This window comes from Armigeres subalbatus, chromosome 3, assembly GCF_024139115.2.
Source record: "Armigeres subalbatus isolate Guangzhou_Male chromosome 3, GZ_Asu_2, whole genome shotgun sequence".
NCBI lineage: Eukaryota > Metazoa > Arthropoda > Insecta > Diptera > Culicidae > Armigeres > Armigeres subalbatus.
In genome coordinates, this window is record NC_085141.1 from 160,514,641 (window position 1) to 160,530,243 (window position 15,603).

General features: G+C 39.7%; 1 protein-coding gene across 4 annotated transcripts in view; it reads left to right on the forward strand.

The window, feature by feature from the left end:
- The window catches only part of LOC134220856 (calcium/calmodulin-dependent protein kinase kinase 1-like), a 439,381-nt gene that overhangs the window by 324,800 nt on the left and 98,978 nt on the right, over positions 1-15,603 (forward strand). The window contains exon 1 of one of the 4 annotated variants that reach the window (XM_062700015.1): positions 10,175-10,189. The exons of the other annotated variants lie outside the window; for them this stretch is intronic. The gene's annotated coding sequence lies outside the window, so the exon portion shown is untranslated. Of the gene's footprint in view, positions 1-10,174; positions 10,190-15,603 lie in introns of those variants that run through there. 4 annotated transcript variants of the gene reach the window in all.

Genomic DNA, 15,603 nt, shown 5'->3' on the forward strand with positions numbered 1-15,603 from the left:
CGAAGTCGTTTAGGTGCTCCATGGTTATAGGCTGCCATAACAGCCCGCGGTTTGGTTCACGGTCAATCGCATCTACCAGAATCTCATCGATTACGATGAGGAACAGTAACGGTGATAGAATACATCCTTGCCTCACACCAGCTACGACCCGGATAGGGTCGGACAGGACCCCATTGTGCAGCACTCTACACGAAAAGGCCTCGTACTGTGCTTCGATGAGGCCGATGATTTTCTCAGGACCCCCTTGCGTCTCAGGGCGCCCCACATATTCTCGTGATTGAGACGGTCGAAAGCTTTTTCGTAGTCAATGAATACCAAGTAAAGGGACTCTTGGAATTCGTTGACCTGCTCCAAAATGATGCGGTGCGTGACAATATGGTCCACACAGGATCTTCCGGCACGGAATCCGGCTTGCTGCCGCCGGAGAGTCGCATCGATCTTCTCCTGAATCCGGGCTAGGATAATTTTGCACAGAACTTTGAGAACGGTACACAGCAACATAATGCCTCGCCAGTTATCGCATACAGTCAGGTCACCCTTTTTGGGCACCTTCACTAAGATACCTTGCATCCAGTCGACCGGGAAAGTTGCGGTGTCCCAGATATTACGAAATAAACGATGCAGTAGTTGAGCGGATGTCATGGGGTCAGCTTTGAGCATCTCGGCTGATATGCGGTCGAACCGGGAGTGATATCTGTAATTTGTTTGCTATAATTACAATGTTTTGTGCTGGAGTCGGTTTTAACGCGATGGGTATGTACCGCGTAAATTCATGAAACCGCGTAAATTCTGAAAACCGCGTAAAAAAAACTCGTAAAAACGACATCATTCTTCTTCTTCTTATTGGCATTACATCCCCACATTGGGACCTCGCAGCTTAGTGTTCATTGAGCACTTCCATAGTTATTAAATGCGAGGTTTCTAAGCCAAGTTACCATTTTTGCATTCGTATATCATGAGGCTAACACGGTGATACTTTTATGCCCAGGGAAGTCGAGACAATTTCCAATCCGAAAATTGTTTAGACTGGCACCGGGAATCGAACCCAGCCACCCTCAGCATACCCTTGCTTTGTAGCCGCGCGTCTTAGCGCACGGCTAAGGAGGCCCCTAAAACGACATCATGCTGTAAAGATATTCACATATTGTTTCGAGTTTTCCTATCGTTTGCGGTCAATTCGCGAGGCAAACGTTGTACCACGCGCTTCCATTCACAAGAATGAGATTATTTGATGCGTGGCACGTTGCTTCCAAAGAGCTTTCTAGCAATTAGGGGAACGGTTCGGCACTTCATCTCATAGCTCCTATGTTCATCCAATCAAAAACAAAGCAATGAAAAGGAATTTGATTTCTTTCTTATTTTTGTAATTTTTTTCAGCAGTGAGCACGCATGTTAGCAAAAATAAGTGGCGCAAATGGTGGTGTATTTATTTGTTTTGCGATGAGATGAATATATGTTCAGTGAGATGGAAAACGGTGCAGCTCCCCTAGTTTTCCGCAAACAGATTCTCCATAATATTTTTGTCTGATAGTTAAAATTATCAAAATATTGGGGAAAGGTCATATAATTTTAAATGATCCTTTTTCGTAAAATGAACCTACATATAATGATTTATTTGCGGTGTAGGGAAAACTGCGTTAGCGCTTTTAGTGGTGTTTCAGTTCTATTCTCAAGAAGCTTTACTGCTTTACTACCGAGATAAAAACTACTTGCACTGCTGCAATTGAAACTGTGGAAAAATGTGCGAATTGTCTTCAAAAACCCCAAAAGGACCTTTTATCTCCGAGTGCGCTTATTGCCCCAGAATCATCGCACTCCTTTTTGAATTATTTTCAATCCAATATACTAGTTTACAACGGAGAAGGCATTTAACTGATCTGATCACATTCCGGAATACTCTTCATCGTGGGTGCATGTAGTTCCAACTGGAACTCACCCTACTTTTCAGCTTAGTGTTCTACTAGCAACTAGACATACATTTATATGCCTGTCATTGCATGAATATCCTCCTTAGCCGTGCGGTAAGACGCGCGGCTACAAAGCAAGACCATGCTGAGGGTGGCTGGGTTCGATTCCCGGTGCCAGTCTAGGCAATTTTCGGATTTGAAATTGTCTCGACTTTCCTAGGCATAGAAGTATCATCGTGCTAGCCTCATGATATACGAATGCAAAAATGGTAACCTGGCTTAGAAACCTCGCAGTTAATTAATAACTGTGGAAGTGCTTAATGAACACTAAGCTGCGAGGCGGCTCTGTCCCAGTGTGGGGATGAAATGCCAATAAGAAGAAGAAGAAGACACTACGACCAGGGAATTGAGAATGTTCCCACTCTGGATTGACAATCCTATGCCTTTGCTCGCAAGGCTACTGGAGACCTAAAAAAGTGATGTTATTTTATTGCCGGAAAACTCATGAGACAAAACGCCTCTTATCTGGCCGCATTCATTCTGGTATAGACAGTGCGTGGAGACGCGTAGTACATTGATAACGCGACGTATCTGATATTTTACTTAAAATCGACAAAATATATCTTTGCTATACGAACTTAATGAAAAGTTGTAAATGTTATAACCACTTAATTATTCTTCTGGGCTTGTTCGGTTGAGAAGGCTTCTTTAATGAAGAGTAAAAGGGCAGACACAACTGGTTTGGTTACAAGTCAAAGTAGAACTGTTTATTTCACATATATACAATTATCTTGAGCTCATGTTTCACTCAGCTCTCTTAACTCTTGCTTACGCTCTGAGCACCCCTATAGTGGGTTTTCCTATTTTACCGGATGGTGGTAGCTTTTCGCCTTGCTACCACAGTAAAAAACACAATAAATTTACCGGGATAAAAAAGTATATGGTATTATTGCCTCAGTATATTCTTCCACTTATTTTATAGTTCAACTTCCCTAAGGAACCTATGTTTTTAAAGCCCCAAACTATTTTTAAAATCCAAAATACAGAACTCACATAATCTGCCAAGTCTCGTTCCAGCGTACTATAAAACATATTGGATTGATCGCAGTTACCAGACAGATTTGCTATCGAATCCCGTTAAACGAGACGCTCAATTTCGCGGAAATCCCCACTAACATGTTGATTGCATATTCCGTGTATAGAAAATTAAGTGGTTTAAGAGACCCACCCTTTTTCTTGTGGATTCAGTAGAACAGGTACCTTGATGGTGCATCCATCAATTCCTGGGTAGTACGCTCAGTAGCAGTGTTATCTCTCGATTGCACATCGCTTCCATGGACTGGGCACTGACTGGCATTATGTTGCCCATCAGGCATATGAATAATTCAATTTCTGCGGTCAATGGAGACCTATCGTTACCTGCTCGATATGGTAGCGTAACCTCCTCAACGGATAATGTTGCAAAAACAATCGACCCTTAACACCCTCTGTGAACTGGTCGCCAAGCAACATTAACCGTGACCACCATCTAGCTAGCTGATATCTACTAGCGCCAAACATAGGACAGGTAGGTATTTTTGTTTTCTGAGCAAAAATGTTGGTTACTTCGGGCAAAGTGTTTTAGTCGCATCTAACCGAAATGTCTGTTGCCAGTCTGCTTCAGGTTGCTTGGAATACCGAGCGAAAAGAATATTCTTTACTAATTAAAATGGTTTTCCATCGTTGCCAAGTTGTATCGTCTTATAAATTTTCTCAAACAAAATGCAACCCGTTTTTTGATAAAATTATCTGTCGGTATCAAACAATTTATGTTCCCACCTTTTCTCTATTATCACCCGTTTACTGTTACATAAGCTCGAAGTTTTATCTTTATGCCTAACGGGGTGTGGAGCTTCTGAGCGATAAAGAAGTGTTGTTAGAAAACGAACGGATTTCCGATGTTATTTGTTGTGAATAGCCACGGAAACTGATAACTCCATTCACAGCGTTTGAAAGGCTATGAAAAAGGGAAACACCATGTCGCGACATGAACCACTAGACTGGTCCAGCCTTATATGGGGAGAAAACAAGTTGTCGAATTCTACGGAGCTTGTTACATAAGCTGAATTCCAGAGTACACAACCGAACTCCTAATAAATCAGCCGAAAACGATATAATAGTTCGTTCAATCATCATATAATGTTTTGTGAAATTCATCTTTGACATAACAACTGCCTTTGTTGCTATTTTGAATTCATTCGGGCCTGCCGAACCAATTTCCAGAACAAAAGAGTGACGGAGGTTTATTTCCCTATGAGTTTTGGCAGAATGCACCAGCTTATGCTACAAGCGATTGAGCATTTCAGAGATTGATTTGCTCACCAAAGGAATCTTGGGGGGTGCCCTGCAGAATTCGTCAACATGTTATTTCCTGGGCCAGTCTACCACTAGTGAGCAGACTGGGAGTAATAATACATTATAGAATCACGTCATAGTCTCAATGAAAATGCTGTGATATTGAGGATCTAAATCCCTTACGTGATCCTCATACTCATGTACTAGGATATCTTAAAGACCATATGGTGAAAAAAGCTTTCATGTGTTTTTTTAGGAAATATAAGTAGATAATGCATTTAGGAGTAAAAATGTTGTTTAGTAATTGATATAATTATAACAATTTATTTGGTACTTTGTAATATGAGTTTAGTTATAGAATGCTCAAACCAATTTGCTAAACCTTTAAGACTGAAACATGATCTATTTTTCATTCGTCTGCATGCAAAAAATTATTTCAGTATTGTTTATTGGTAAGATAAAAGGTACTTAATACGTACAGGAACTGTACTATTTCCCATTTTACCTTTTTTAAATCAACTACAATCGGTCAATGCTCTCCCCAGATCAAATCACCACTAAGCTAACACCCCACCGATACTCCTTTCAATCACTAATTATTCACTTCGGTGACCGCAGATTACAGCTGAATGTAAACATAGTGTTATCAGGAAAGCACCAGTGGTGCTTAGAAGCTGCATATGCAAATAGCCTCCAAACATGTGTCCACTCTGTGGTTAAGTCTAACAGATCGAACGTGCACCGTAGAGGAGCGCCGTCTGACTGCCATCTTTGCTCTCGCGGGCACAAACCACATCGACGACGACGACATAAAGGCAGAATCGAAGATATGACTATAAGCCAAAGGCCGATTCAACTTAGCGTTCGTGCAACGCCCAGATTGATTTAAATGCTTACCGATATAAAATTATCATAATCGACCACAACAAATTGGTTAAATACGTGCAATTAATTTCCATTTTACAAATATTTTCCGTTACGCTTCGGTTTCTGCCGATGAGCAGCCAGCCCCACAGCAACCATCACCACAATCGCAGATTATTGGTCCACACAAACTGAGCGAGCATTCGTCTACTTCGCCGCGTCATAGTCATTGATAGGCAAATGCTTCAGGACACAGGGGAAATCCGAGCACAATGTTTTGTTGAGCTCGGTATAATTATTATTAGCACATGTTTTGGCAAGAGAAAGGATGGAATCGCCTCAAGTAGAAAACATTAAGCTTGGTATACTGAATATAACAGGAATAGCAATCATCTACTGTGATAGAAGATTATGTATATAATTATGATAGATTATACACATATAATTACTACGCAATATGCAAATATGTATTCGTCGAATTATTACGCATTTTGGATTAATAAGAGGGAGGGGGACAATAAAAAAAATTAATATTAAAATTTAAAAAAACTAAAAACTCCTCTGATTTCTTAAAGATTTTTTTTTAAATCCTCAAAATTTCCCGAAATGTTTTTTGTTGCCTCATCACAATTTTATTTTTGGGAAAAAAATCGGCCTAATAGGCTAAAATAATAAAATTGGAATTGCACAGTCATTCCAGAAGATAGAAGTAAACTACGCTAAACTGGAAGCGAAAATTCCAAGAACAGCCTCGATGTGGATAATAATGCAAAGTAGGCAGCAATGTCCATAGAAACAGCAGCTGCTTCGACAGGAAGTAAGTAGAATTCCATTTCCTCCGGAACGACAGCGCCTAGTGCCGGATGGGTAAATGGTCAAGGTGAAGAATGAAGGAAACAAACCAACAGTCAGCACTTGCCCTGAGTCTGATACGAATCCGACCTTCTCCGAATTCTGCCGAGTGTTTGGACTCGCGGAAGCGACATTATGGAATATGCACCAACTTCAGCAGTATATTATTCGTCAAGCAGCGCGACTGTTTCGATTGAAACATAAGAAAACAAGAAAGCCAATAAGTCGGAGATTGGCGAAACTAAACATACCTCTATATGTATATAATTGTTGTGATGGTTGCCCCGTTGATGCTTGCTTTCGCCATTGATTAACAGAAATGTTATCTTTAGGTCCTCGGAGAGCTCTTATGGTAACTATTGGATATTGGACAGCAAGTGGTGAGCAAGTTACTTTTATATATTTTTTTAATATTTATTTTTTTGAATCCTTATCCATTAGATTATCAAAGTTTTTATTTATTTATTTAGCTGTCGTTTAAACAGCTAATACTAAATCAACAACTGGGTGCCACGCGATTTAAGGCCCCATCTCTGCATCCTGGGTTGCGCTCCACGTTTTTTATTTTCCTGTCGGGTACAATATCCACTGCGACCAGATATTTGATCTATTGTGTAATGTATAGTAGAAGTCAGATAGTCTAAAACACTATTGAAGAGTGATTTGAACTTACTGACTATGATTATTATCCCAGTAAGGTATAATTAAACGAATGAAGTTTATTGTCTTGTTGGGAGAAGTTATCCAAACATCCGAGGGTTCAATAAAACCCTTCTCAAAAATGTTTCTACTTCTATGAAAAAGTGCTGTACAATCACAAAGTAAATGTTCCGAAGTTTCAATCTCAAAGTTACAGAAACGACAGATATCGTCTTCCAGCTCCCCAAGTTGTTTTAAATAGTATTTACTGGTACAGTGACCTGTTATTAGCCCACTAAATGTACATAAGTCTTTTTTTGATAAGCTCAAAACCTTTTTAGTTATTGTTGCATTTGGAGTTATGAATCTCCTTGATTGTCGTGCTGTCCTTGTATTATTCCAAATTTCATTTATTTTCAGTTTTTCCCAGTTCTTTAGTTCCATTTTAAGAGTACATTCCGAAATGCCACAGAATGGTTCTGGACCGACAAATAGTTTGGAAGATCCTTCTCTTGCTAACAAGTCAGCTTTTTCATTACCTTCAATTCCACAGTGCCCAGAAACCCAAAATAAATTCAATGTATTATTTTGAGCCACCTGTTGGAGTGATTGAATGCATTCCCAAACTAATCTTGATGAGCAAGTCACTGATTTCAGCGCTTTTAGCGCAGCTAAACTGTCAGAAAAAATACATATATTTGCATATCTGTAGTTACGTCGTAAGCAAACGGTAGTGCACTCAATAATTGCCTGTATTTCTGCTTGAAACACGGTTGGCCATTTACCCATTGAAACAGACATATTTACTCCAGGGCCTGTTAGGCCAGCTCCTACACTATTATTTAATTTTGATCCATCTGTATAAAATATGACTGAGCCTGGTTGAATACTAGGTCCCTCTGATTCCCACTCAGTGCGACTAGGCTCCGTCACATTGAATAGTCGTTCAAAGTTGTATTTCGTATTCATCCAGTCTTTATGATTAAATAATAGGGGGATTCAGTTAACGGCGTAGGTTGCTGTGTATCTGTTTATGGAAATGTTTCATAGGCGATTTGAAATATGTCCCTAGTGATTGAGTGTGAAACATTTCTATAATCAGATACGCAGCAACCTACGCCGTTAAGTGTATACCCCTAATGAATTTATTTTAATTTCCTTAAGTATACTGAGATGACCCCTAAGATCTCCCTCGAAGAACGTTATTGTTCTCTTTAATCTTAGTGCACTTTTCTCGGCTTCTAATTCTATGAACGAATGTAAAGGTAATAGATTCAATATTGCATCAAGTGCATTAGAAGGCGTACTACGCCTAGCTCCTGTGATGGACATAGTAGCAATTCTCTGCAGTTTTCCTAATTTCTTCTGAATATATGCGCTCCACGTTTGTCAAATCGTATTGTTCTTGGTCCTCCCGCCAAGCTTGCTGCGCTCCCCACTGTCTTGTAGCTGCCGGAAGCGAACAACGTTTTTGCAGGTTAGTTGTCCGGCTCTCTTGCCACATGCCCTGCCCATCGTATCTTTCCATCTTTAGCTTCTGGACACTGGGTTCGACGTGGAGTTGAGCGAGCTCGTGGTTTATCTTTCGCGCTCGGTTCCACCCACTAGCATGTACACTATCGTCAAAGTATTCACCAACTTTTGTTCATCCACGTTTCAGGCGGATGTACAGTTCCGGCACCACCAAATGTTTGGCCGACAATGTCCATATCATCCGCGAAACAAATTAATTGACTAAGTCTGTTGAAAATCGTTCCCCGTCTGTTACAACCGGCTCTTCGCATGACACCTTCTAGCGCAATGTTGAACAACAGTCACGAATGTCTATCATCTTGTCGTAGTCCTCGGCCGGATGCGAACAAACTGGAGGAAAGCTGTCCTCGTCGATAATTTGCTATAGCTCTACGCGATCTATACGGGCATCGTTGCCTTAAAATTGATAAACAGATGGTGCGTTGGGATCTGATATTCACGGCATTTTTGGAGGATTTGTCGTGCGGCCGTCAAAGAAGTCGACTTGATTTCTTCCCACGAACTCATTCACTATTGGTGCCAAACGACGGAAGATTTAGTACGGACGGACGGAAGGAGTACGAACGGACGGAAGGAGTCATTTAAGAGTATTAGCATTGAGCATTTCGCACAAATTCGCCACACAAGCCAAGACTATTGTATGAGAGTAGCATCACTTTCATCCGTTACCACAGATGTTGATTTGGGACTAATCACTATCTCTTAGATGGAAGCAATGCACCCTCCAATGGTCGAGATCTGTCCTGGCCACATCCTTGCGAATGCTGAGGAAGGGGAAGGGCGGTTAGTTGGACACCTACTTAAGAAAGATGCAGAGAACTCTACGACCTCTCAAAGTAGGGAAGGGACGATTCTAGATTTGAACCCTCCTGCTTATAAGGCAGAAGCGGTAGCCACTAGACCACCGAGCTCGTCGACTGAAGAAGAAGGAGTAGGTTTTAATGGTTCCCCACACTATCCAATCAACCGATGGAATAAGAGCAATTTCCACTACCAATGGTATTGTCAATGCGTGCCGAAGAACTGGTGACCCAAAACTAAGCAATAATAGAGACGGCCGTGCTCGAATGCGGGTCATATAAGGTATAGATAAGAAACATGATACTAACTTTGATGGCAGCTGCAAATCCACGAGAAATCACTAACATAGTATTGTTTTCACGTGTTGTATATGAGATAGGGAGTGCAGCAGGGCAAACGGTAGATATGCCGGGTGTAGGATGTAGTTTGATCAAGTTTAAACAAAAATACAATTGAACAAAATATTTCGATGAACTCGCGATCGTTCTGCGTGCTGGAGGAAACACGATCTATCACGCGCTCTGCAATACACATCTTCAGATTTTCTTTGGAAGTAATGGTCGGGTTAGGTGGTAACGGATTTATATCAGAGCTTGTTATTCTGTTACAGCAATTTTTCATATCAGAAGTTGTTATAAAACAAGTACCATTAGTAGTAAAAATAACAAAAATTGTAACAAAATTTATTCTAGTTTTAACAAAAATATAACTAAATATGTTTTCAATTGAACAAAAATATAACTGGATCTGTTATATGGAAAGTGATGAAAATAACAAATTATGTTATTGAGAAGAACAAAGTTATAACTGGTTGTTTTACAAGTATTGCTTTTCATAATTTTTATATCACATTGTGTTATAATCATGTTATGCCGATTATATAATATTATGTTCTTCAGCGGTTCAGAGAATGTATAACAAAATTATTGCAGATATTGTTATTTGTAACACATAATGACATAGTTATGATATAATTTTGTTATGACTAACTAGTCGGGACAACTCATTTTCGAGAAACGTGGAACAAAATCTAATGGGATTAAACTCAACCGTGTGATCATGTTCGTGAGAATTTTTGACAAGGGCCTAACTTTGTTCCTGCTAGGAATACAGCTCTTTGAAGTTCCAGTTGCTCTAATCCAATCCTAGTTAGCACCATAAGAATAAAAATTTAATTGATAGAACTACTTCATTAATATTTTATTTCGCATTTGTTCTCGTTCCAGGTAAAACTCATTATTACATCGCATGTTTGGCAGGTATGTGTATCCAGAAAGTCAATCATCCCTCATCAGATATATAATTACATTCAATCTTGACTCTTGAGTCTCTCACCTTATGCAGCAGGGGATTGAATAAAAATAAATTGGTTCACCTACCGGTACCCGTGAGCAGAATTAGAATGCTTCTACAGAAATAGAAAGAAGAACCTTCCACGATTTCCACCTGAAAGTGTTTATAAAATCATAATTAAATCTCAATAATCAAGCCATCGTGTGCGAACGAACTCGCTTGCGGGAAACCATCTTTCAAGGCTATTTTTTATTACAAATTCTACAAAAGAAGCTAACGCTTTTGTCCTTTTCGCTATCTGCCGAGAACAAAGATATTGAATACATGCATTCAATTTGGTCTGATTTAATGGAAGATGGAATCATTGTTGTTAACAACACAAATTAATCATTAAAAGTAGACCTTCATCTACAAATCAATCTGACAAAAAAAACTGATTATCCAAAACTATTTTTCATTTCATAAATAAATATCTGTTAAAAACCAACCCATTCCGGGTTCAATAATGTTTGGAAAATATCAAATGATCTATTCGATGTGGCCTTGACAATTACACACAGAAACCATTCTAAAATTACTAACTCATTCAGTGATCACCCATGTGAACTGACAACAGCATTTTCCTTCACGATCCATCAAGCACCTATTCCAGGCCTCGTTTGATAGGTTGCCATAAGTATCGCAACCCGATGACGATGCCAGCGCTGCAATCACTTTTAGCTACGTAGTTATATCCCAGCATCAGATTTCACTGAAATCCACAGTCCTTTGATCATCATGTAGCCTAGCTTGCTTCAATAGCAGCTTGGTAATGGAGCGTGTATCAACAGGAATGTATTGGGTTCCCTCTATGGTTGGTATTTAATCAGAGCGGATTGAGTTCCATACATTTGAAATGAATAAGTTGTCAATGGAACCAATGGTCCAACTATCAATTTGCTATATAAAAATTTGATCAGATATCAGAAATGCTTAAAACATATGTCTAGTCGTTAATCGACATATTAGTGCTTTTCTCAAATATGAAATATGTCATTTTAGCTCATTCTGACTGAATACCTGCCATATGAAAGCTAGTCTATGACTGGATGGACAACATTTCAAGCTTGAAACGCGGACGTAGTTGACGTTCTTGCTACTAATGGATGTACATGCAGTTTGTAGTACGTAGAATCGAGGGGTACCGGAATGAAAATGACAGAATGCTGATAAGATTAGCTGCTCCATAGAACAAGGTGGGGCTAGACCGTGGAAAACTAGCCATTGAAATACGAGGATTTGAATAGATTCAAAAGTTTGCACATTATAGCGTTTGAAGTCAGCTTTGGCCAACTTGGCGTGCGAGTTATTCAGATTTTCGCGATGCGCGAGAAAAAAAATTTTACGCTTTGCTCCTCTTTGATTTTTTTTATGCCATTTTCATAACTGAATAGCAAATGTCCAAATCAAACAGTACACGGTTTAATCCAGTCTCCAGTAGCCTTGCGAGCAAAGGCGTAGGATTGCCAATCCGGAGATGGCGAGTTCGATTCTCGTTCCGGTCAAGGATGTTTTCGGGTTGGAAACATTCTCGACTACCTGGACATGGTGTATCCATTGTACTTGCCACACAAGATACATACTCATGCAGCAATGGCGGGCCGGGCACAGAAAAGCTTTCAATTAATAACCGAGGAAATGCTAATAGAATACTGAAGTTAAAAAGCAGGCCAAGTTCCAGTTGGAATGTAGAACCATTAAAGAAAGAGAAAAAATCCATATACCCAAAACGACGTTCAAACAATTTACAGTTATGTTCATTTCACTTGATGTGGACCGTGCCGTGGAGGATTTCGATGTAACCCTCCGAATTCATCCTCGTAGATACATGCTACTGCAACAGTCGGTTATTGAGTGTAAAGTTGATGTTTCCTTGCTGCCCGATTCATACCGCATCACTGCTGGAAACAGCAGTTGGATTGCGGATAAGTCCAGAACAGTGACCATCTGAACTTGTGAGAGGTATCCATCCAGGAGATATTGTCATGTCCAGACGATGAAGATTTCGTTATAGCAAGGGCAAACGGTGTTTACTTCTGTAGCTACTATCCTCCACGATAGCTAACTGGCTTCAAACCGCTAGTAGTGGCAGGTGACTTCAACGCGTAGGCAGTGGACTGGGAATCCCGGTTGACTAACGCTAGAGGTTATATCCTGCTAGAGTCTCTAGCGAAAATGAAAGTAGTCCTGCTGAACGAGGGCCAAGCGTCAACGTTCAGAGGACCGCGCGGTGAGTTATGCATCGATCTGACCTTCTGCAGCGCATGACACGGTGTAGCCTGAATGGAGGGTTTATGAGAAGTATACTTCCAGTGACCATCAGGAAGTACGTTGGTCAGAACCACAAGGCGGGTCGATATTGATCTATGGTGACGCACCTCACAGTTAAACCCAGAATTGCTAGAGGAATCATTACGGTGGGAAAATCAGACTCTACAGGGTGTTCAATAAGTTCGAATACAAATGTTTGATCAAGCCCAATGTATATATTCTGAACTAGTTGACCCGGCAGACGTTGTCCTGCATAGTAGGCGAGAATGTGCATTCCGAACTGCTCATGCAAAGTTCGCATAGGAATCACAATTTTAGTTTTTCACGATTTACTTAACTTTACTCGCAGTTTTCGCATTAGGAAATATCATATAAACCCGTCGGAAACTATAACGAATGTTTCTGCTGAAGAAATGAAAAAAATCCATCCAGCCGTTTTCGAGTTATGCGGATACGAACACAGACCATTTCATTTATATATATATACTAGTAGACCCGGCAGACGTTGTCCTGCATAGTAGGCGAGAATGTGCGTTTCGAACTGCCCATGCAAAGTTCGCATAGGAATCAGAATTTAAGTTTTTCATGGTTTGCTCAATTTTACTCGTCATTTTCGCATTAGGAAATAACATATAAATCCGTCGGAAACTATAACGAATGTTTCTGCTGAAGAAATGAAAAAAATCCATCCAGCCGTTTTCGAGTTATGCGGATACGAACACAGACCATTTCATTTTTATATATAAGAAGATATATATATATATATAAATTATGCCGTGATATTCCGCGGTATAATAAAAAAAAATATTTATTTCACTTTAATTATTAACTATTACACTTTTACTTAAACTTCGGTGGATTACAATTAATTACATATGATATATCTCTGCAACTAGCACTGAATCGAGACTGAGCTTGCATTCCTATCGCTAACCCTTTTATAAACTATTGCCTGCTAAGTAGACAAAAATCAATACCGTCGATGATGATCGGCCACGTTGTCCTCTTCAGGTGTTGAACCCTCGAGCTCCTGCTGTCTCAGCGTATCCGTGGTGTTCCAATTGACGTGTCGAATGTCCGTTACCATGTGGGTTGTGGGTTCGGTACTGTTGCTACGGGTGTAGCGGGTTCGATATTCCATAACTCCTCCCTCTGAGACTGTTGACCGTCCTCGGTTGACCTTTTGGAGAGCTGAATGTTAACAGTTTACTGAAGCTTATTCCCTTGAGTTCTTCTTCGGTTGATCCATTATCTGAATCCTTAGAATCTTCTCGTGGACTTTCGCCTTTACCTGTACCTGTAAAATTCTCCTCTTCCTGATGTTGGTTGCAAGGAAAAGAATGCTTGTAATGATTAATGCCGTGATGAAGATTGCCCTCCGACTATCGTGATTTTCTGGTGTCGATTGATTATCAGTTGTGTTTCCTTCAAATACTCCAGATTATTAATCTTTATGTCTTCGGTCTCCTCGTAGGCGTTTTGAGCTAATTCAGGTTGTTTATTGTAAGTTGGTACAAGGTACTCTTCCTGTGGCGCGAATTGATTCTCTCCATGAAAAGTGTAGTTTAGGATATTCACTGTGCAGTTTTCTGTCTCGATTACCGTGGGGTTGGACAGAATTCTTGAATCGCCGCAAGAGCTAAAACCTCTATGTTGGCTGTTGTGTCGATGAGTATAATACCTCTTCTGATTTCCTTTATGCTGGGCATTTCGTCTGTTTCCTGTATTTGGCATCTCGGTTTCTGGTGCGTTAGGATTCTGTAGATACACTCGTCTTCCAATGGTGTAGATTTCTCGCAGATTTGACATATATGTCGTTGTGGAATTATACGTTGATGTCTTCTCGCTACTAATTTTACGTCTGTGCTGATTTTCGTTTTGTTTATGTTGATCGTCTCGATTTGTAGCAGCTCGTATGGGTTGTCTTCCAGTATCGGTATCTTCACTAGGATGACGATATTGTCTTTGCTGATTGTTAAGCTTCCTGAACTAAACTGAAAGATCTCATCTATGAAATTTAATTTCAGATTTTGATGGACTAGTCTCTGATAAATGTATTTTTTATCTTCTAATGAAAGTATGTTTTTGTTTATAAGGTCTTGTTTTGAAAATTCTACTTGTTCTTCTATGTCCTCTAAAGCATGGATAAGGTTATCTATACTGAATATTAGGTTTAGCTGTTCTAGTGTAGCATCTTCCCTCAGCGTGTTGCTTAATGCTGATATTTGTGAACTAATTTTCCTGATCGTGTTTGTAACATTATTTATCCTGTCTTGAAAGCTATTATTAATTTTGATTTGTCTCATCTGGTTATTAACGAGTTTATTTTCCTGATTTTGCAATGTTCCTAGGCTATGTTGAATGATTTCTAAGTCCTCTTGGTCTGGGTTCCCTGCTATGTATTTAACTACCGTTCCTAATGCGTTAATTAAACCTCTCTTCTGTCTGTGTGGTTGCAGGCTCGTTAGCTTTTCCCTGGCTGTTGTAATTTTTCTCGAAAGAGTTTCGTGTAAATGATCTTTGATAGTAAAAGATTTGGCTATTTTTTCTATATGGTTAATGTTCAATTCTATGGAGCTTATACTGATCTTCTTTATAATTCGTTCATACCCTAATTTGATCCTAACTGTATCAAGTTTAAATACCGTTAGTCCATTGTCGTTCGTCACGTCTCTATAGATTGTTGTGGATGCATAATGAATTAAGAGAAGTCTGAAATTGGAAAGGATGTACTTGATTATGGTCATTTCTTTAGTCTGTTTTTGTGAATTTTGACGTTGTGCGCGTCTCTGAACGTGAGAAAGCCGTCATTTTTATTGAAACTATTTTAAACGGGTCTTTGTCTTTTGTCTGTCGCTGTGAGATTTTAACGTATTTGTTGTCGTTTGGGTTTAATTCAGGTGGGTCTTGTCTGTCTCCGAACTTCTCTTCGTGTCTTTGTTTGTTTTTCTGAAGTTGCAGTTTAACTGCTGTCTGTAGATTGTCAGCTGCCTCTTGTAATTGTTGTACGTTTGCAGAATTTGAAATATTGAATATGATTTCTCTTGGTTTTCGTTTAGTAGTTGAATGT